Source organism: Dipodomys merriami, unplaced genomic scaffold (assembly GCF_024711535.1).
Source record: "Dipodomys merriami isolate MVZ:Mamm:240054 unplaced genomic scaffold, mDipMer1.0.p SCAF_1782, whole genome shotgun sequence".
Classification (NCBI taxonomy): Eukaryota; Metazoa; Chordata; class Mammalia; order Rodentia; family Heteromyidae; genus Dipodomys; species Dipodomys merriami.
This window is the reverse complement of record NW_027203140.1, coordinates 4,067-28,528: the sequence shown is the minus strand read 5'-3', so window position 1 is coordinate 28,528 and position 24,462 is coordinate 4,067. Positions and strand designations below refer to the sequence as shown.

Below are 24,462 nucleotides of genomic sequence, written 5' to 3'. Positions count from 1 at the left end.
AAGAGCTGAGGGACTGCGCCCAAGCCCAGAGTTCAAGCCCCACGACCGACAAAAAAAACAAATCATATCCTATAGGCTTATTTATTGAAAACTTGTCATCCTATATTGAAAGCTCAATTTACATATATAGTTACAGTTACTTTTCTTACCTATTACTTCTGATCACAAATCCTTTTATGAATTTTTATAGTACTTTTGAATAAATCACATTTTATTGTTAAAATACCTTACAGAGGGGTTACTATTACATGGGCAGGATAATGCGTACATTTCTTATCAAGTATTGCAGCCTCTTCCTTTGTTTACCCTTCACATCCCTTCCCAGCCTCCCCTCCCACCCCCCCACCCAATCCTCCCCCCTCTCCCCACCCACAACAACGTTGTAAAGCTCATTTTCTTTTTTTTTTAATTTATTTTATTTTATTTGTGAACATTCTGTACAGAGGGGATACAATCACATGGGCAGGATAATGCGTACATTTCTTACCAAGCATTGCCGCCTCCTCCTTTGTTTATCCTTCACATCCCTTCCCAGCCTCCCCCCTCCCCCCCAGTCCCAATCCTCCCAACCCCCACCTCGCATCAACATGGTAAAGCTCCTTTTCGACATGACAACTTGTATTTCTCATTGTTGCAACAGGTCCACCTGTATCCTTAAAGGAATTGTTTTTCCCCATCTCCTCCACAAGTTACATTTACATCAAATATAGTGAAAGCTGGGGTTATATTGTGGGGGAGGGACATACAAAGCAACAAAGAAATAATATTACAAATGCGTTAGAAACACATGCATGAAAGAAATAAAACATTAAAATAAATATCTAAGGGTTTTTTTTCCTAACATCACATTATCTGACCTTTTTCGCTTGACTCATACATATACTAGATATCGCAAATAAGGGAAACGATGGGGCCTGTGTTTCTTTGGGCCTGTCTTATTTCGCTTAATATAATTTTTTCCAAGTCTTTCCATTTCCTAACAAATGGGGCAATGTCATTCTTTCTTATGGAGGCATAGAATTCCATTGTGTTTATATACCACATTTTCTTGATCCATTCATCTACTGAGGGGCATCTCGGTTGGTTCCAGATCTTAGGTATGGTAAATAATGCTGCAATAAACATAGTTGTGCTCGTAGCTTTAGTGTGGTCTTGTTTGTAAACATTTGGGTAAATCCCCAAAAGTGGGATTGCTGGGTCATAGGGGAGTTCTATGTGGGGTCTTTTGAGGAACCTCCATACTGCTTTCCAATGTGGTTGAACAAATTTACATTCCCACCAACAATGAAGTAAGGTTCCCTTCTGACCAAATCCCCTCCAGCATCTGTGGTTGTTAGAGTTCTTGATTTTTGCCATTCTAACTTGAGTGAGGTGGTATCTCAATGTTGTTTTGATTTGCATTTCTTTTATGGCTAGGGAGGTTGAGCATTTCTTCATGTGTCTATTGGCCATCCTTCTTTCTTCTTCATAGAAGATTCTCTTTAAGTCTTTCACCCACTTGTTTATTTGGCAGTTGTTTCATTGAGTATTTGTTGTTGGGGGATTTAATATTTTGAGTTCCAATTATATTTTAGATATGAGACCCTTGTCCATTGTATGGCTAGTAAAGATCTTCTCCCAATCCATGGGCATTCTATTGATCTTGCTAGCTATGTCCTTTGCCAAGCAGAAGCTCTGCAACTTTATGCAATCCCATTTGTCCAACCTTTGTTTGATTTGTTGTGTTTCTGGGTCTCTATTCAGAAAATTTCGGACTGAGCCAAGAAGACCTAGGTTTTCTCCTATTCCATCCTGTAATGTTTTCAGAGTGTCTGCTTTGCCTTGGAGGTCTTTGATCCATTTGGAGTTGATTCTGGTGCAGGGTGTTATATAAGGATCTAGCTTTAGGTTTGTTTTTTTTAATTTAATTTTATTTTATTTGAGAACATACTGTACAGAGGGGCTACAATTACATGGGCAGGATAATGCATACATTTCTTACCAAGCATTGCAGCCTCCTCCTTTGTTTACAATTCACCTCCCTTCCCAGCCTCCCCCCTCCCCCCACCTAAATATAACACCCTCCCCCACCCCCACACCGACATTGTAAAGCTGCTTTTGACATGACATTTTGTATTCTACAAGTACTTAACCAATTTTGCCAGCACCATTTACTGAAGAGGCTGTCTTTGTTCCACTCTATTGTTTTAGCTCTCTTATCGAAGATTAGATGGCTATAGGTCTGTAGGTTCATTTCTGGGTTTTCAATTTTTTTTTCCATTCGTACTGAGATGTGTTCTTATGCCAATACCAAGCTGTTTTGATTACTATGGCTTTATATTAGAGTTTGAAATTTGGTATTGATATTTCTCCAGCAGTGTTCTTTCCATTGAGGAGCGTTTTTGCTATTCGGAGTCCTTTTTTGTTCCATACGAATTTTTGGATTACCTCTTCTATTTCCTTGAAGAATGAGGTTGTAATTTTGATAGGTATCACGTTGAATTTGTAGATAGCCTTGGGAAGTATTGCCATTTTCACGATGTTAATCTTTCCAATCCAGGAGCATGGGAGGTTTGCCATTTTTTAAGTTCTGTGTTGATTTCCTTTCTCAAGATTTTAAAGTTTTCATCATAGAGGTCCTTCACTTCTTTGGTTAAGTTAATTCCTAGGTATTTTATTTTTTGTGGGGCTATTACAAATGGAGTTGCTTTCCTAATTTCAGCCACACTTTTCTCATCGTTGGCATACAGAAAGGCCATTGATTTTGGGGGGTTAATTTTATACCCTGCTAGTTTGCCAAAGTTTTGAATTAGCTTCAGTAATTTGGGCATGGACTCTAGGTGATACTTTAGATACAAAACATGTCGTCTGCAAAGAGGGAGAGTTTTATTTCTTCTTTCCCTATTTGGATCCCCTTTATGTCTGCATCTTGTCTTATTGCTGTAGCTAGGCATTCTAATACTAGATTGAAGAGAAGAGGAGAGAGTGGGCATCCTTGTCTTTTCCTGGGTTCAGAGGAAATGGCTTAAGTTTTTCACCATTAAGTATAATGCTGGCTGTAGGTTTGTCCTAGACAGCCTTTATTGTATTGAGGAATGTTCGATGGATTCCAAATTTTTCCAAAACCTTCATCATAAATGAGTGTTGGATCTTGTCGAATGCTTTTTCTGCATCTATTGAGATAACCATGTGGTTCTTATTCTTGCTCCTGTTGATGTGATGAATAATATTAATTGATTTGGGTATATTGAACCAGCTTTGCATCCCTGAAATGAATCCTGTTTGATCATGGTGTATGATTTTTTGGATGAATTGTTGAAGTCGGTTGGCCAAAATTTTGTTGAGAAGTTTTGCATCAATGTTCATCAAAAAAATGGGTCTATAGTTCTCTTTCTTTGATGAGTCCCTGCCAGGTTTTGGGATGAGGGTTATGAAGGCTTCATAGAATGTGTTCGGTAGTGAACTTCCTCTTTCAATTTCATTGAAGAGTTGGAGGAGTATTGGTGTGAGCTCTTCTTTGATGGTCTTGTAGAATTCCGCTGTAAAACCATCTGGTCCAGGACTTTTCTTAGCTGGGAGGACTCTTATGGCTGTTTCTATTTCAATGGTTGATATGGGCCTGTTAATCTGGTTTAACTCATCTTGGTTTAGTTTTGTCATGTCAATATTTGCTAGGAAAAGGTCCATTTCTGTCAAGTTCTCAAACTTATTAGCATAAAATTTTGAGAAGTATTCCCTCATAATATTTTGAATCTTGGTTGTTTCTGAGGTGATGTTTCCCATTCTCATCTCTGAGTTTATTTATTTGGGTGTGTTCTCTTCTTTTTCTGATAAGGTTTGCTAAGGGTTTGTCAATTTTGTTATTTTTTTCGAAGAACCAAATCTTTGTTTTGTTGATTCTTTCTATAGCTTTTGTGGATTCTAATTAATTTAATTCTGATTTAATTTCAATTATTTCTTCCCGTCTACTGGATTGGGGTTTATCTTGCTGCTCTTTTTCAAGGAGGTTTAGATGTCTCATTACATTTTTGGTTTCAGTTGTCTCGAATTTGTTGATGTAGGAACTCAGAGCTATAAACTTGCCTCTGAGTACTGCCTTTACTATATCCCAGAGGAGCTGGTAATTTGTGTGCTCATTTTTTTGAATAGCATGAACATTTGAATTTCCTATCTAATCTCTTTCATAACCAACTCGTGATTCAGCAGTGTGTTGTTCAGCCTCCATGTGATACCAGACTTTCTTTGGTGGCTTTTGGTGTTGAGTTCTAATTTTATTCACTTGTGGTCAGAGAGAATGCAAGATATAACTTCAATGTTTCTGAATTTGGACAAGTTTGCTTTGTGGCTTAAATGTGGTCTATTTTAGACAATGTTCCATGTGCTGCTGAGAATAACGTGTATTCTGATGCTGCTGGGTGAAATGTTCGGTAGATATCTGTTAAATCTAGTTGATCTTTGCAGCTGTTTAGATCTGTAGTTTCTCTGTTGAGTTTTGCCGAGTTGATCTATCTAGTGGGGAGAGTGTTGTGTTAAAATCCCCAACGTTTAATGTCTTTGTAGTTATATTAGATTTGAGGGAGGCTAGTGTTTCTTGGATATATTTGGTTGCTCCATTGTTTGGCGAGTAGATATTTAGAATTGTAATATCCTCCTGAAAGAGAGATCCCTTAATTAGTATGTAGCGACCTTCTTTATCTCTTCTCACGAGTTTTAATTTGAAGTCTATTTTATCTGATATTAGGATTGCAACTCCCGCCTGTTTATGGGGGCCGTTTGCTTCGTAGATTTTGTTCCAACCTTTAACATTGAAAATGTGTTTGTTTTTAAGGGCAAGATGTGACTCCTGAAGGCAGCAGATAGAAGGATCTTGATTTCTAATCCAACTAGACAGTATATGTCGCTTACTTGGATAAAGTCAGTTAATATTGAGAGATAGGACTGAGAAGTATTTGGGAGATCCTGCCATTTAATCCACCTTCATGGGGGCTAGAGGTACGGGGTTCTTGCTATAGTTCTTGGATTCTCAGTTTGGGTGCAGTTTCTTGGCCTTTATTGTGGTCTTGTTGGTTTCTATGTGTAGGGCATCTTTAAGAATATTTTGTAGGGATGGTTTGGTGGAGATATAGTGTTTCAATTTTTCTTTGCTATGAAAGGATTTTATTTGTCCTTCAGTTATGAAGGAGAGTTTAGCTGGGTACAATATTCTTGGTTGAGAGTTTTTGTCTTTAGGACATGGCATACATCATTCCAGGCTCTCATTGCTTTGATAGTCACTGCTGAGAAATCTGAGGTGATTCTAATGGATTTCCCTGTACAGATGATTGGTCTTTTCTCCTTGACAGCTTTAAGGATCTTTTCCTTGGTCTGAATTGATCCTGTGTGGATTATAATGTGATGGTGGGATGTCCTATTCTGGTTTGGTCTATTTGGTGTTCTAAAAGCTTCTCATATCTGAATAGGCCTATTTTTTTGCATGTTTGGGAAGTTCTCTACTAGGTCCCTGTTAAACAAATTTCCTAGATCATTAACTACTATTTCTATGTGCTCGTCTACACCCATTATCCTCAGATTAGGTCTTCTGTGGTGTCTTCCAAGTCTTGAATAGATCTATCATATTTCTTGGACTTGTCTTGGATTGTTGTATGTTCTTTCTCCACAATATCTAGGCTGTCTTCAATCCCCGAGATTCTATCTTCTGCATGGTCTAACCTGCGGTAAAGACTTTCTATTTGTTTTTTATCTCATTTCCCCAATTGTTCAGTTTTGATGCCTTCAAATTCTTTGTTGAAGCTTTGTTCTAGACTTGTATGAGCTTTTTTACTTCCTTAATTTGGTGTTCAGTGCTTATTATCAAATAATTTAGTTGATTGGTTATGATTTCGTTGTACTCCCATTCCTTCTGTTGGGTGCCATTCAGCATTCCCTTTGTGGTCTCCATGACTTCCTTCAGCTCTTTGTTAATGGATTCCTGAATGCCTTTAGTGATCTTTGTGTATTCTCGTCCTGTTCTCTCAATTCTTGTATTATTCTTTGCTTAGCTTCCTCACATTCACGCCATTCTTGTATTTCTCTTTCAGTGTTCTCAGCGTGCTCATGCCATTCCTGCCTTTCTTTTGGAGTGGTCTCCAGCTGGTCATTCAATTTCTGTATCGGTTTTTGAGTAGCTTCCTCAGGCTCATGATATTCCCGCATTAACCTTTGGTTTGCCTCCTCTCTCTCCCTATCACGCTCATACAGAATCTTTTGTATGTTTTCAATCTTTTCATTTACCATTGTTGCCAGCAGTGTTTGTAGAGCTCTCTTGGAACTCTCCTCTGGATTATTCATTATCTGTTCTGTCCCCTGATTATCATGACTTGGAGTTGAGATACGCGGACTTTCCTTTTTTTTGTGTGTTTTTCCAGCTCACTCTGCTCATTTAGGATGAAAGTAACACCAGTTTTGTGCTAGAACACTATCTTAAAGCACGCATCAATCAAAGTCTGTACTTGCACAGTGCAAAGTCTGCAGATACAATCTAGTTCATCAGATATATGTATTCAACATCAAACAATTATATATTAATGGGCTACAAACCCCAAAGAAGTATTTGGCATACGAGAATTTATTATGTTGAGGAGAGATGTGGGTAAAAATAGGAATAAAAAGATGTAGGAAGGCACAGGGAGAGTTTACTTAACTAAGTCCTAATCTCAAAGTGGCAAATAGTTTGGATAGGATGAAAGCAGAGAGAGAGAAAAAAAGAAGAAAGAGAAAGAGAAAAAAGAGACAAGAAAAAATAGAAAAGCAAAAATTAAAAAATAAAAATTGTAGTGCTTAAAAATTATGCAGAATTAAAACAAAATACGCAGAGAAGAAGTGGATACAATGAGGGAAGGGGAGGGAAATAATGGAAACATGAAAAATTAAAAATAAAAATACTGAAATTATTATACAGGTATAAAGAGTCATAGTGCTATTAAGGAATTTAAGTCTAAGAGGTTTTGAATTGAGTAATAAATTTCTGGATTAAGTGTGTACACAATGGGGGATAAGGTCCAATAATTGACTATGGGTATGTCTGAGGATGTGCAGAACAGCAATTAAGTCACACAAAGAAGAATGAAGAGAAGAAAAGGTGAAAACATTGAGGAAGAAAGAAAAAAAGATCAAATATTCTTTTAAAAAGAAAGAAAAAAAACGCACACACACATATACTCCCCAAATAAAAATTATAAGAGGAAGAAAAAATGTTACTAGAAAACAATTTTTTTTTTTGGGTCCAGTTGTGGGGCCTGAACTGTGGGTCTGGGCGCTGTCCCTCAGCTCTTCAGCTCAAGGCTAGCGATCTACCACTTGAGCCACAGCGCCACTTCTGGCTTTTTTTCTTTTTGCTTATGTGGTGCTGGGGAATCGAACTCAGGGCCTCATGCATGCAAGGCAAGCACTCTACCACTGAGCCACCTTCCCAGCCCTAGAAAACAATTTTTTAAAAAGGTAAAAATTAAGAATTAAAAAAATTTTAGAAAAAAAATTTTTATTAAAAGGTACCCCCCAAAAAAGAAAAAAAACTTCTTTAATTTTATTGGAGGGGTGTGAAGATCCTGTATCTCCCTTGTGTCCATAACCAGCCACATGTTGGAGTCTCTGGTCTGCTTGTGGTGTTTGATTTTCCTGTGGCTTGGTTGGTTTCTTAAGTCAGTTTGAGTAGGCAGAAAAATGCTCTGCTTTACCCAGATTTTGTGATCCTCCTCCCAGGCTAGTTCAATGGGAGGGAGATCTGCTTTGAGTATCACAAAAGAGGGAGATGGCTCTTTCCTCAAGTTTGGAGATGCTGTGATGATGCTAAATTCTGGGTGGAGTTGAGGCCTTTCAGCCATCAGTAGCTTTTCCCTGAGGGGTTAGTGAGAGACTCACAAAGCCCAGCCTGGAGCCATTCTCAGGGTTCCTGTTTACTGAATTTCAATTGATTGTCAAGGCTGCTAAAGGGAGGGGCAGCCTCTGGCTCTGTTTACCAAGTGAAGAAAGCCACTCCTGGAATTGGCATCCAGAGCTGGGTGACTTTTCCCTGGGTGGAGCTGAGTCTGGCCGGTCAGTTTAGGTTCTTGTGACCTGCTAAATGACGCTAGTTTTCTTCCAAGGCCTGAGATGGAGCTAGCAGCTCAGCCTGGCCTGTGTCAGTATCAAAGATGGAGATCTCTGGTAGTGGGGGGGGGGTGGCCTTTCCTCCTCTGCTCCCTGAGAAGGAGTGAGGATTTAAGGCTTCTACCCACGTGGAGTCTTGGTTCCTGGGTTGTCTCTGGTCTGTGAACTGCAGGATGAAATGTTTCCTCCTTGTCGCTTCTTGCTGATATTGAGTAGAATCTGCTCGCCTGCCGCATCTGACTCCTTTGTCCTGGACTCTCTGTGTTGCAGGTATGGCAGCTATGGCCATTTTCACCACAACTGCAGCCACAGTAGCATCTGCTGGCAAGTGCTCAGATCTGTCTCCTTGCCTGGATTTTCCCTCTCTGGCCTAACTCTCTGTCCTGTGATGGCACACTTGGTGTGATTCTCTGGCTTAGGACTGTTCACTGGAACACTAAAACTGCTTTGTATACAAGAGCTTGTTTAGCCTCCAGCTTCTCCTCTGCCATCTTCCCGGAACTCCCTTCCAAATTAAACTTTTTCAATCACTCTGTAATGCAGTATGGAGAGTACTCAAAAGACTAAACATAAATCTCCCCTATGACTCATTAATTACCCTAGTGGGCAGTAATCCAATAAATAACAAACAAGCTCACATTAAAGCTACCACATAACCATGTTCAGGGCCCAGGGCAAGAGTTCAAGGAATGGGAAAAATGTTAACCCTGTTGGTATTTGTTTCCGCAAATATGAACCTTTTGACATCAGATACCACATCATTCTATTGGCAGTAGTTAGTTTAGGACTTAAATGTAGCGGGTGATAAAAGGGCTTTTTGTTGAATGTTAGGAAAAGATGTAGGCAGTCCAAGAGAAGGGGGATTTTTTGTTGTTGTTGTTGGTCTTTAACTATGGGAGTGGGACCTGTTCCTAAGCTCTTCAACTGAAGGTCAGTTCTCCACCTCTTGAGCCACAGTGCCACTTCTGGTTTTCTGGTGGTTCAATGGAGATAACAGTCTCAGGTGCCCCAGCTGTCTTTGAACAGCAGTCCTCAGATCTCAGCTTCCGGAGTAGCTAGGATTACAGCTGTGAGCATGTGGCACCAGGCTAAGAAATGGGGGATTTTTATATAAAAAGAGAATCCACCTCTTCTCCTGTGTCTAAAGGTCAGATATCAGTATTAGAACATGTCACCCTCAATTCATTTCATCATACATTTGTAAATTTTCTCTTTTCCTTCATGTGGGAATACTTCAGTAAATATCAACTCAGATGTGGGACTGGATCAATTGTATGGGAATTGCTAGCAAATAAATCAAGAACTACTAAATCAAATCAAATGATCCCCTCATTTGGAAAAATTATTTTTTTCTCTTTTTATTACAAGTCTGTGCTTGATTACTTCGTAATGTGATATTGAACCTCCTAACAGAGTGATGACACTTTCTTTCTCTTCAGTAATTGGCCTTCTCCCACATGTGGTCAAATATTTAAGAATCCAAAGATTTCCATTGATAATTCATTAAGCTGTCCTCTAAGAAAATGTGCATTTCTGGAATTTGGTCTGCTGTCATATTCTTACATGCACGGGCTTTCTATGATTTATTTGTTCTACAAGGAATTCTATTTTCCAATCTTTGTGTGACAAATTTAATCTCTCTAATCAGTATTTCTGACCCTCTCTCTAGAGTCTCATTTCAGTCTGACTCATAAAAATATGTTTTTATCAGTTAAATGCCTCTCATCTTCTGTTATTTGCCTGACTTCATGTAGGCTGTGATAGCAGCTCTGACTGGCTGTGCTTACTGGAGTATATTTTTTAGAGGTCTAGGTTTACTATTCAAGGTAGTAGCTTCACTGGGTCCCAATGATCCCCTGGCCTATACTCAATAGGTTTTTCTCCTAAAGAAACAAAAACAGCTGACTAAATTCCTGTTTTCATTGTTTCAAAATGAGCCAATCTGGCATCCTTGCAAAACCATGAATAATCCTCTCTAACAATGGTCTATCAAGATGGCTTTTCAAAGTTGACTGTGAAAAATGTTCATTTTCAAGTCACTACCATAAAACAGATCACATCTCTGGGAGCAGAAGTTTGGAAGGAAGGATTACCTTCCTTTTTTCTCTTAGGATAGATCAAATCATAATATTCTTCAGTTGTGGTCAGCGTGGAGCACATTTTCCCAAGAATATACTGTATTGTAAAAGAGGACCAACTATCAAAATAAAGGAGGAAATACTTGTCTAGAGTCTGATTTATCTTGCTTATATTTGTTGTTATTTTCATTATTTCAAACACATGGATAATTTGTACTTGGGATTAGACAGATTTATCTTGCTTATATCTGTTGTTTTTTTCATTACTTCAAACACATGGATAATTTATACTTGGGATTAGACAAGTGACAATGGATTAATGTAATAAACATTCATTACTTTCATATATCCAATATAATACACTTAACACCTTATGGAAAATTAAATCCAACTATTGAAACAATGTCAGAAATATAAAATAAGCCTCAATATGTATTATCTGGCACATATACACCATCATCTACTCAGAAATGCAGTCTCTGTACAAATATTTATTTGGCACAAAATAAAAATTTAATGAATATGTTCTATAAGCATCATATGAAATACTGTATATAATTTTATGGATGTCTCCTAGACAGGAATTTAACATGCATGTAGTAATCAAATTTCCACAATTTAAGCTAGACAAGAGGAGTCATACCCTCATACACTGCCTGGAGAATGTGTGGTGTGAATTTTACCACAATGTTGAGCCTTTTCACCTAATACCAAGAGTCATATGCAATAATTTATTATTTGATGTTATGATGAGTGCTAAGTGTAGAATAAACTGAATTATTAAATTAATTCACAAAAATGAAATGATGATTTATTATTGAAATAATGATATGTTTGTTTAAATTCTAATGCTTCTCAATTTTACAATTCATGAAATATATTATTAAAATTAGTTTCACTTTCTTCTTTTCTATATCTACTAAAATTAAAATTATATGTTAAACATTCAATATTAAATCAGTAATAATAACATTATTAAAATAATATATTATTAAACTGTGATTTGAATTATAGTTCTAACAAATTGTGATGTAAAAAATACTATTATGGGCAATATTTTTTAAACTTACCAGCTTATTTGCTTCCTGTGTCATTTGTTATTCTTGGTCCAATTCATCTCTTCACCTTAATTGTTTATTTTTCTATTTTATCTCTATTGTTTTACTGAGTTTGCATTTTGTTTTCCCTGTTTAGTGATTGACATGAGGGTGAAAAGTTGTATACTAGTTTATCACTTCCTATGTTACAGTGAAATCACTGTACTCCACAGCTGTTCTACTTTTCTCTGTATAATACAATATTTTCCCCACTCTCATCTCCTGTATTGCTGCTCTCATGTATTTTATTTTTATTTAAATTTTATTATCAAGTTAATGTACAGAGGGGTTAGATTTACATAAGTAAGTTAGTGAATTCATTTTTTTCTAACTTGTTACCACTTCCCCCATGTTACTCCCTCATCCTTCCTAACATCCCCCAAGATTATTTCCAAAATATTGTGAGTATCTCGTTTGCATAGGTTCCCCCTTTGTCCTTTGTCTCACTATTTTGTTTATTCACCTTTCCCTTTCCTAGTTCAGATCAACATATTTACAATAACCAGGGTATCAAAATCAAATACAGTGACTACAGGGGATAAACATTGGTGGGGAAAACACAAAAGATAAAAAGAAATCACATACTACATTAAGAACAACAACAACAAAAACATGTCTTTGAGTTCATTTCACTTGGAATCACCTTATAAGATCATATGTAGGGCTGGGAAGGTGGCTCAGTGGTAAGAATGCTTGCCTTGCATGCATGAGGCCCTGGGTTCGATTCCTCAGCACCACATAAGCAGAAAAAAGCCGGAAGTGGCACTGTGTCTCAAGTGGTAGAACGCTAACCTTGAGCTGAAGAGCTCAGGGACGGTGCCCAGACCCAGAGTTCAGGCCCCACGACCGACCAAAAAAAAAAAAAAAGATCATATGTAAGTAGATAGTGAGCTATTCTGCTCATCTACTAAGATTATCCTTGATGTACACAATAATGCTTCCCTATTACCCACTAATACCACTTCTGGGCATTTACCCACGTGACAACAAACAAGGCCACACTAAAGCTACCAGCACAATTGTGTTTATCACAGTATTATTTACCATAGCTAAGATATGATATCAACTCAGATGCACCTCAGTAGATGAATGAAGAAAATGTCACTCTCTCATACACACACACTTACACATGCATGTGGAATACTATGCTTCCATCAGAAAGAATGATACCACCTCATTTGTAAGGAAATGGAAGATCTTGGAAAAAATATTAAGTGAAGTAAGCCAGACTTAAAGAAACATAGGTCTCAGGTTTTCCCTTATTTGTAATAATTAGTTTATATCAAGAATAATCTCATGTATTTTAATTTGACATTTTGTTCTATGTTGAGCATAGAACATTATTGCTATATTGTTTGATATTATTTCTGCAAACAGGCAGGTATATTTAAAGAATTACATTAATCTCATCCATTACTGAAGGAAGAACAACTTTAAAGAGCAAACCCTACTCAGAAGAACAACTGCTATTTATTTAGCTTCATTCGGAAGAACAACTCCTACTTACTTAGCTTCATTCCTTTGTAAGGCCACTGTAGTCCCCTGTAACCTCATCTTGTACATTACAACTCTGTACTTGGTTATCCTTCATATCTACTATCTTCTACATTGTGATCTAAATGCCCTAGTGATTCCAGTTTGCTTTACTTTAAAAAAAATTCTCTCGTAATGTTTGAGGTTGGTGTGTTTGCGTGTGTGTAGTATTACAAAGATCGGAAGACAAAATTTTTGTTCATTTAGATTACATCTTTCTGGTCATTGTAAGTTGTGGCTAATGGGAGAAGTATCTTGCTATTTTAAGGATGAAACAGAACATGTATTTGTGCCTGTACCAGAGTTGCTTTAATTGTGTGAATTTGAACACTTAACTTCGAAGTATATCTTGGCTGCTGTTGTGAATAATGTGAATAACAATGAACTACAAATATATTTACGAGTTACCCAGAGAGAAACAATCACATGATTGGTGAGTCAGATGATATTTCAACTTTGCATTTTTTTAGAAAATGCATACTAATTTCTACAACGAGAATACGAGCCTGTATTTTGACCAAGAGTGTAGAGAATTTTCTTTTCTCCATACTCTCACCAATATTATTGCCTTTTGAGTTTTATGAAAGTGCATGTTTCTAATAGGTGAAGTAACCCAGACTGGCTTTAGACTCAATTCCTCTTAGTCCAACCTCCTAAATGCTTGGAATTACAAACCTTTACCACCACACCTGGTTCTTTTGGGGTTTTTTGTAAGAGTTATAATAGTTATGAAGTAGTATCATAGTAATTTTGAATTGCATTTCTCTAATGACTTCTGTTCACTAAGCCAGTATAGAAATGGTATTAAACACAACTTTGTAAACCCACTGTGATTTTCAGGGCTTTTTGGAACTTTTGTCCATTTTTATTCATGTTACTTGTTAATCTCATCTTTAAGCTCGCTATACAAAATCAATAATTAATTCAAGGTAGTAGAAAGGAAAACATTAAGCAACTCCTAACATTTTAAAATTTTCAATATCATGATATTGCTTAGATCACTTGAGACTATAAAACTCAATTTAGTTTGACCTTTTACAAGGCTATATTTATTTTATTTTATGTTTATTGCTCTTTCCAAAGCCTGCATGTCTGATTTCCCTTGGTTTCCTTCAGTTTCAAGTAGTTCAGATTTCAAACTGAAGAATAAATGGAAGGAAGCAAACAAAAAAACACTGTTCCTCTCATCCGATGATGCCTCTTCAAGCATGAGGTAAGTTCATCCTTCTAAGTCCCTATGATAGGGTATCAAAAGTAGAATTCATTCTTCTAGGTCTCCCTATCTTTGCAATGTAACTTTAATGATGTAAAACACAATATACTGCTCAGATAAGTTTACGTTTTATCAGTTTTGCACATTTTCATACGCGCTTCAGCTCAGTGCACAACATTTCTTCATTATTCTGTCCCTGATATTTTTACAATATCAAGACAAGATAACCAGTTTGAATTACAGCATGAGAAGTTATCCACCTGGCTTCCTTGAAAGCAGATCACAGTCAATTGATAACATTAGTTCTGGTTTCTCGCTACATGTAATGGTTTCTGTAATACATATGGAATTATATTTAGTATTAAAAATTGCTGACCAAACTCAAAGCTTATTCATAGAAACTTAAGTATTTCACCAGTGTCATGCCTCTTAATTCTTAAGATAATATTTGCTGTAATGCTAATGTTATTACCATTATAATGTTGGGAAAAATTGTAATTAAAGGCACTAAGTGCACGGTCCAAAGACACACAATGAGGAAGGAAATCAGTCAAAGTTTCCAAAAGTCTTTCAGCAATACAAAAAAGGTAGGTAAAATCTCTCCATTCTCTTACACACTCAATTCAATATACATATTGTCCAAGAAATAATACCATAGCAATTGTTGCCAAGGGTGTTTGTTTTCTGCCACATTTTGTCTTCAACACAGACTGTGTTGGTGACATTGGGTTATCATGCACAGAGATGAGCTTATAAATTGAGGTCCAAAGAGAGCCAAATTTCTTCTGTTCCACATTTCCAGTTTCCTTTTTAAAAAGTAGTAAAATTTTTAAATATCATCACGTACTGTCTTTTAAGACTCCAAAAACGAAATAAATTCACATATAATCACTCCAAAATGCTTTAAATGTAGATGATAAAACAAGCACTCATGAAGTAAATTTTCTTCTACATTTAATATGTTTCTGAAAGCCTTGTGCTGGTTGGTCACCCTTGTAATCCTGACTACTCAGGATATGTACTCAGAAGGCTGAGTTCTGTGGATAACATTTGGAAACCAATCAGAGCAAAAAATCATGACATTATTTTTCAAAAATTTTAATGAACTAGAAAAGAGCATGAATGGAGATGTAGCTAATATACTAGCTCACCAAACTAGAGGGGAAAGGCCTAGCAAGACCTTAAAGCCCTAAGTTCAAACTCTGAGCACGCCAACATGCAGGCACACACACATACACACACACTCACACACTTATTCACGTCAGTGTTTTGCATTAATTTCTTAGTTAATGATATTATATGGGTATAATAGAGGAAATAAACTGTTCCATCTCAGAACATTTTTATATGTATTTTATTGTTAAAATACCATACAGAGGGGTTTCAGTTACAAGAGCAAGGTAATGAGTCCCTTTCCTCTCAGGCATTGTTACCTCCTCCTTGGTTTTTCCCCCACCATCCCTTCCTCACATCTCTACAAGTACACTCCCCTTCATCCCCCCCCCAACCCCACCTAAATTGTAAAGTTCAACTTTCAACATAGTGTCTTGTGCATCTCATTGTCACAATGGGTGGACCAGTATTCCTAGTTAACCATTTTGTTTCTTCTTTCCCCTCCCCAATTAGCTAAGTGTATATACAAGATTCAGGTGCACCAAAATCAAATACAGTGAAAACAGAGGTTATACTGTGGGCGAGGAACATATAAAGAAACAATAAAATACATCGTACATTATAAATACGTTTGAAATAATAGCAAGCAAGAAAAAAACCCACTTGTGTACTTACTTTGGGGGTCATTTCATTTAACATCATCTTATCTGGTCATATGCACATAGCTTTTGACCTTTTCTGCTTATCTCAGACATATATTATTTATTGCAAATAAGGGAAACCATGGGACCTATGTTTCTTTGGAGTTGGCTTACTTCACTAATATAATTTTTTCCAAGCCTTTCCATTTCCTAACAAATTGGGCAATGTCATTCTTTCAGATGGAGGTATAGAATTCCTATTCTCACACACACACACACACACACACACACACACACACACACACACACACACACACAGGAAATCAATCAATCTATCTATCTATTTATCTATCTATAACATTTTCTTGATCCATTCATGTACTGAGAGGCATCAATGTTGGTTCCATATTTTAGCTATGGTAAATAATGCTGCAATAAATATAGTAGTGCTAGTAGTTTTAGTATGGTCTTGTTTGTGATCATTTGGGTAAATGCCCAGAAGTAGTATTTGTTGGGTCATAGGGGAGCGCTATGTGGAATCTTTTGAGGAACCTTCATACTCCTTTCCGAAGTAGCTGAACAAGTTTACACTCCCACCCAAGAATGCAGTAGGGTTCAAATGCGGTAGGGTTCCTTTCTGGCCACATCCACTCCAGCGTCTGTTGTAAAAATATGGAACACTTCATGAATTTGCTTGTCATCTTTGCACAGGGGCCATGGTACTCTTCTCTGTATCATTTCAATTTTAGTGTATGTGCTGCCGAATTGAGCACAGAACATTTTTTATATATAAAGTGTAATTGATTTTCTTAAACTAAACAATTCAACAAAAAGTAAGTTCTAAAGAATTGTTGTGAAATTTTAAAACCATGTGTTTCTTATATAAGCACACATTTATGAATAAAGTCAAGATTGGCATGTCAAAAACAATATAATCAAGATATTTGTTGTTCAAGAGATGTGCAAGAGGAGGAATTCAATTATTCTATACAAGGCACCTCTCATAATGAACATTGAAGCAAGTGTTAAGGTTTGTTAAAAGTTTTAATGTTTTAAATATTTTTAATTTTGGGAATTTGCTTATATATATGCCAAAATTAAGACTGTATGACAGGTCATAAAACTTTTCCATAAAGTATTTAAGATTTATTGTAGCAGCATATACTACTAAGTGTGTACATTTCAGAGTTTATAGAAATTTTACTAATGAGAATTTGCAAATTCTTTGTGTAAAGAAGCAGAGTGAAGAGTTAAGACTTTGTTAATTCCACAGTTTCTGTTAAAACTTTAGGGCTTCCTTACTTTATAGGTTAGCGAGGAACAAATGGTGATATAAGCCATATACAGATGAGATGAGCCATAAATAATAATCTTAGTGGGAAACTTTAAAGACTACTCATAGCCTATAAAACTCTTATTGAACATCATAATCTTAGGCAGTTTTAAATGTACAGGATTATGAAAAAATAGTAAAACCTAATATGTAGTATACTTCAAATACTGGAAACACTGGTAATTGTTTCATTTTTCATTTTATTAATCATTAATATTTAATGATTGGTTTTGTTTATTGTAGCATTATTTTCCTTGTTGTAATATAATACAACTTTTTGTAAGTCGTCATTAGGAGGTACTTTGAGAATGTTACTGGGATGGCCACACCATGTATTATAGGTGCATATGAATTTACAAAGAACAAAATTAAGAACAAAATATTCATTAAAATTTTTCTCAAGTAGAGTCTGAATCAGGAGTGTTAAGTGTCCACAGCTAAAATCTTAGCCCTAGGCTGAAGCAGCCGTCTTACAGATTTGAGGACACAAAAGTGAGAGACAATGATTTTTTGTGTTTTGATTTTGTTTTTGTTGGTCGTGGGGCTTGAAATCTTGGGCCTGGGTGCTTTCCCTTAGCTCTTTAGCTCAAGTCTAGTGCTACCACTTGAGCCACAGGACCACCTTTGTCTTTTTGTACTGATGTGGTACTGAGGAATCAAACCCAGGGCCTCATTCATTCTAGGCACGCACTCTACCACTGAAACCCCTTCCCAGTTCCTGAGAAAGTGTATTTTAAAAAGTCATCTAAACAACATTTGCTTTCTGCTTTGGCTTATATAATGATATACATGAATATCTTTTTATATTTTTGTGAATTGTCATACTTCTAAATTTATATTAATTTCAGCCACTTTATCCTTTTCAAAGTCATGAAATATCTCTAAGAATTTGTTTCTGTAAAGACTGTTTTTGCATTTATAATTTCTTCTGAGTCACTTTTATTTTTTTCAAAATCACTTTATATTTTATATTGACGGGTTTTCACACATCAAATGCCTTCAAATGTATATATGTATTAAGGTTTGTATCCTGTCAATAAATGTGTAGAACACAATTATACCACTGACAAAAGATGATTTGCACTTCATTTATGTGCTTTTGGACTTGGAGAGTGACTTTAGGTGTGTCAACACAAGTAGAATCAGCATGAAACAAGCCAGCATTTCTTCATTTAAGATATAAGGAAAGGATACAGGTTGATCCATTGTAACAATAGGATGTACAAGACACTCTATCAGAGGGGGATGGAGGGAGGAGTTGTGGTGGTGTAAAGGGAAGGGATGGTAGAGGAAAAACAGGAGGGGTTAACAATGCTCAATAAGAAATGTTCTCATTTCCTTACTTGTGTAACTGTAACCCCTCTGTACAGTACCTTTACAATAAAAGTATATATTAGAAAGATACAAGGAAAATTTCTGTACTTATGGGAAGTTATATTTGTCATTCAATATCAGCAAGGTATTGTTTTTAGGATGACAGGCATATTAAAATTTTGGATACTCAAATTCTCTACAAAAATAAATATATTATTTACATTAGAAACTGCCCACAATCTAGTGCAGTGTAATTGCTATGAGAAATTTTACCGCATTCTAGGTTTGTAATGGAAAGTAAATGTATATGCAATATCAACAGATATGAATTTTTTCAGATAATTTTTGTCTGCATTTTGTGGATGGAATTGGGAAAGCAATTTTAAAAAGCACAAATTTCATCACCAAGAGCTGTCTGCAAAACGTAACAAGTTTCTAATACAGCAAAATTGAATGGTTTGGAACTCCAAGAAGTACTTGAATTGACACATTATCAGAAAGTGTAACCAGGCAAGCACTTTTGTTTTTAAATTTTTTTGGGGGGTCCGGTCGTGGGCCTGAACTTTGGGCCTGGGAGCTGTCCCTCAGCTCTTCAGCTCAAGGTTAGCACTCTACCACTTGAGCCACAGAGCCACTTCTGTTTTTTTTTCCTGCTTATGTGGTGTTGAGGCATCGAACCCAGGGCCTCATACACGCAAGGCAATCGCTCTACCACTAAGCCACATTCCCAGCCCCTAGGCAAGCACTTTTAAGAAATGCAGCTACAAGATTTCTCATTGAGTGCTTTCATAACACTTTGTGAAATACAAGTCAGAACCTCATTGGAGACTAGACAGTTTTCCCTCACCTTTCTGTCAAGCTCAGTTATTATCAATCAACATATAGCTAATCTTGAATAATCCTCTAATAAGAAAATGTTGATGGAGTGTTTATATGCAGAAAAGCTCGGAACGCTAACTTTTTCCAATTGGCCTGAATGGTTGACCCCCACCCTATTATCCCAAGTCCATACGGACTCCAGGCATAATTCCAGGTATGTGTGAACTCCTTTGATGTGCAGGTAGGGCAATCCACCTAGGCCCAGTTGTAAACATCCCATCTCAGACCCAACTGAATGTCCTCCATCTTTCTTGACCTAGGGGCTTTTCATTAACCTCTACCTCCTTGATCAGATCTCCTATAAAACACTGATCCTGTGCCAGCTACCTCACACAACCTCATTCCTGCTGGAAGGGCTGTGCCCCTGGCTGTTCCTCAATAAAGAGTCCTTTCTGTTGGTGATCAAGTCAGGCCTATTCCTTTTCCATTCTCCTCCATTTTCCTAACATATGGTGCTGACACCCAGGAGATAAAACGCACCAGGAGTAAGTAGGTGCCCTCTGCCAAGGGGCCACCCACCTCCTTGCCACCTCTCACGGAGCCTTTCTGCTACCTTCCTCCTCCTTCCAAGGCTTTTCTTCATCAGAAGCACAGAGCCCTCTGAGCTTACTTTGGGCTAAACAGACACCTGAAAAACCTCCTAGCCTTTGCTTTTGTAAGCAGTGCAAGCAGTGGATGGCCACGCTGCTGTGGCTTGAGGTATTATTGCCCCAGTGCGTAAGCTCAGAAAAGGCCTTATCTCTCCCCCTATTCTCTATCCTTTACCCTGTCCCTGGACTCTGATCTCCAGGCAGGAGGCTCTTCACTGTTTGACTGACTTCACCCAATACCTAAAAGCCTTCAGGACAAGGTAACTAGCCCGGTCTGTGGTGTAGGCACCTGACATGGACCCCAGGAGGGCAGGACTCCCTCCCTTCCTTCTTGTCTGTGGGGTACAGAGACTCCAGAAGTCTCTTCTTTCCTTATACCCTGATACCCTTTAATTAGGACCTTTGGGGATGCCCTCTCTTAATTATTGGGATCCATCCGTCTGGCTTCTCAAAGCACCAGCGGTGCCTGGAGCATCAGGACAGGATCCATAGTCCTACCAAAATTTCCAAATTGTCTCCCAAAGACACCCCATTGGCATGCCTGCTGTCTAAACTTAAGACTTTGGGCTGACTGATTTACAGTCATAAAAAAACAAAACTGACTTGTTTTTATTCCAAAATCTGGTCTCATTACCATGGCACTGCTGAACTAAATTCAGAACCTTAGGTTTCACTCTTGCTGATTTAAACAATTCTCCAATGAAACTGGGAGGAGTCTGAGGTCCCCTAAACCTAAGCCCTCCTCAAGCTCTGCTCCAGAAAATCCTCACTTTGCTTGTTCTGTTTGGTCCACCAAGTCCTTCTCTGACCTCCACTCCAGAGGGCTCCCTCTCCACTCTCCTGCCTTGCTCACCAAGCCCTTCTCTGCCAGGAGCCACCCAACGTTTCCTCTAAAAAAGTAACTCCTTATCTTGTAGCAACTCAATCTGTCTCTCTCCCCCTCTCCATTTCCCTCTATCTCTCTTTTCTTTGATGACCTCCATCACAAAAGAACCTTTTCTCCTTCCTTGCTCTTCTAACTACACTCTTGGTATTTGCAGTTGGTCCATATTCTCTAGGCTAAAACTGTGTCTGTTTCAAGCAAACTCCTTTTGCTGACCCCAGTCTCTGTGCCTGCCTGTCTGCATGCTTGTGTAGCTGACACAAGGTGGGGGTGGGCATAGGCCTCCAAAGGTAAAACAACAAGCTATGAGTCCTGTTAAAAATCCTTCTAAACAAACCCCTCCATACTTATACATTTCTCAACCCTCTTCTATGGCTAATACACCTTCTTCCCTTCCAGACCATAATTAAATGGTCCTCTGGTCTGGACAATTCGTTAATCTGTTATTGACTGAGGCTGGCTGACAAACACACTGAGGAAAGCCTCTGTATTTTGCTGCTCTCTTCCTTTACCACCCTGAAATCCCATAATAGAAACAAGCCAATCCTTCTTCTCTTAGGGACTTAGACAATAATACAGTCCTTTCCTCTTTCCTGAGTCCACTCACTTCAAAATCTAGATTCTTAATTTCTCCTCTAAGTGGCTACCAAAGAAAAATCCCTCCCTCTCACCTCTTCCAATAACTTTATCCAATTATTCAAACTACCTTTTCAGTAACTTCATTATGCCACATCCTCCCTTTAAATATCTGCAGGTTAAAAGTGCTATCTTTTCCCCTTACAAACCTGTTCAACCACCTCCTCCCCCAATTCTCTCTACATGCCTTGGAAGCTGAACCTAGCAAGAGACAAAGACCACATGATGGGTTTTTCTTCAACCCCCACACTTCCACCAACCTATCTCCTCTATACTCTTCACTGTTCTAATGGTTAAAATGTTCAATTTAAAATACTAAACCACCTCATCACCAAAATTGATTTAAAGGGTTCCTTCTCTTGTTGTCAATGTTTGTTTAAAGGTGGAAATTCTGTTTGTCAAAATTTGCCTTGCATTTTGTTTGGTATTGCCTTGAACACATGGTTTTTTATCATATTGGTCAAAACAATATCACTTTGCCATTGGAATTCCAAACAATCTTATAGCCGATTTTCATTTTTTTAAAAACCTACGCGCCTTAAAACGTTTGTTTAAGTGTGTGTGTGTGTGTGTGAGAGAGAGAGAGAGAGAGAGACAGAGACAGAGACAGAGACAGAGACAGAGACAGAGACAGACAGAGAGAGAGACAGAGAGCACGTTCAACATAATCTCATTATAATACATAAAAACTGTGTAAAAATTATCTTCTTATAATTCTTGGTAGTGATATTTCTCAACAAATGTGCTGTTTGTTATAAGAAAACATCTTTTTCAAGGGTAGTAGTAAAAGTAGTGAGACCCAGTTCAGCTCCTAGCCAGCTGTGAGGATAAACACCGGTAAGGAGGTAAGAATTTTCTAAAAATGTTTGTTCCACATATTTGTTTCTGTCAGAAAATTTGAGTATGTAGAAGATGGGATGAATATGCCTTAAAAGACAGTTTATGAGTAAAAGTTTGTATGTAATTGTTGGCTGTGATTTACATTAAAACTATCATGTCATTCTCTATGTCCATCTAAAGTCAAGTGTCTTAACCAATCTTTGTATAAATTTGTAAGCAACAAAGCAGGAGATCTAACAATTCATCCGAGGGACAGATTCTGGCCAAGATCTTGCTTGGACTATCCTACCTCCACCATGGTAGATTGGACTTCTGACTGACTCCATCACACACAGCTGATTCTTGATAAAAGACTGCTTTAGATTTACAAAAACTAAGACTCCTGGAAAACTCTCTGGAAACCTTTCCAAGCCTGACCTGAGAAAGCCAGCTGCATTGTTATGGTGTTAAAACATGTGTAGGCCAGGACAGCCTCTTGTAAAATTGGTTATCAGGTTTTCCAGGCATCCAAGCTGTGTTCAAACTCTCATCCCATCAATTGAGTTTTGTCATTGTAGAGTTCTGGCAAGTATTTGTTGATCAATTCTTGACAGGATGCATGTAAGCTCTACTTGTTCCTATTAATTTCTGGTTGCTTTAATTGGAAATAATAAAAGATTTTCTGTGGCAAATATTGCAGTTCAAAGCCAGCCTGGGCAGAAAAATCCCTCTGAGACTCTATAATCAGCAAAGAGCCAGGCTGGAAGCAGGCTCAAAAATTAACGAGCCAACGGCTAAAAGTGAGCTTGTGACTCAAAGTGCTAGCTTTGAGCTGAAGTGCTCAGGGAATTCCCTCAGGCCTTGAGTCCAAAGCCTATATCTAAGCCACAAGCACCTACACGTCCAGGACAAGGTGGAAAAGAATAAGAGATGATGTCACATCAGCCACTTCGTGCCTACCTTTTCAAAATTAACCAGAGCCAAGCGGTCAATAGACACAAGTTGAGAAGCTTGTCCATCTACTGTCTGTATCTGTCTAACTTCTAACTGGACAGGAATTTACATTCTTGCCTTTGTTACCTGCTATTGATAGGAAATGATCAAGGTCTCACACCAGGCCCTTAACTTCTCCAATCCAGGCCTAACTTCTGACTGGTTATGGGCTCATGATACAAATGGAACATTTATGGCTTGTGCCCAGGGTTTGTTTTACTGTGTCACTCATATGAACTAGTCCTGCCACCTTGTCAGCCTTTTGACTGATCTCATCATTTTCAAGTTTCTCTCTAACAGGATAACAGTCCTCATTCAGGATCTGGGACCAAGTCAAGGCCATCCTATTACTGCAGGCAACCAGAGGCTTTGCTGACACTGCCCTGGATCCAACACAGACCTGAAAGACCCCAGCCCCAGTGACTCCTTTAAACCCTCATGCCAGCAGGAAATAGCCAGAAAAGACCATGATGCCCCTCCACATTTTATACTCCTTCAGGGTTACAAATGATGGGAATCTGCTTTGTTCTCATAACTCCATGATACTCCCACTCATCACAATTCTTTTTATGTCTCAAAGACCCTATATGAAGAACTTGCCTCTCACCTCTTGGCCCTAACATTCTATCAAGATGGAATATGATGAATTGACCCCGACCCTAAATCCCGGGTATTTGTGAACTCCTTTGAATTACAGGAAGGGCAATCCACCTAAGCCCAGCTGTACACATCCCATTGTGGTCCCAACTGAAAGGCCCCCACCTTTCTTGACCTAGGAGCTTTTCATTAACCTCTACCTCCTTGCTCAGATCTTTTATAAAAACCCTGATCCTGTCCCAGCTCCCTCACACAACCTCCAAACCCACTGGAAAGGCTGTGCCCCTCACTGTTCATCAATAAAAACAGTCCTTGTTTGTTGATGATCAAGTCCATCCTATTCCTTTTCCACTCGCCTCCATTTTCCTAACAAGGACCATCTGTATTCAATGGCCCAGAAGTGAGAAAATTAGGTAAGCATATATGTAATTTTGATTCTACCCACATCAGTTATCTATCCAGACCTGTATCAAAGTGAGAGGATTTTAAAAGAATTTAGTGATTTAAAAGTTAAAATTAAATGTAGAATGAAATTAGTTCCAATGCATTACTTTAAGATATTTAGAAACAACTGAGCAACTTAAAGGTCAATAAGACTTTTATTATTGGAAGGGAAGGAATAGTGTTATTTGGTTCTGTA

General features: G+C 37.9%; 1 non-coding gene across 1 annotated transcript; it reads right to left on the bottom strand.

The window, feature by feature from the left end:
- Window positions 1-16,444: 16,444 nt before the first annotated feature.
- Window positions 16,445-16,551, bottom strand: LOC138829893 (U6 spliceosomal RNA). The gene has a single exon (XR_011372771.1). It is a non-coding gene; the product is annotated as a U6 spliceosomal RNA (small nuclear RNA).
- Between the last annotated feature and the right edge of the window lie 7,911 nt (window positions 16,552-24,462).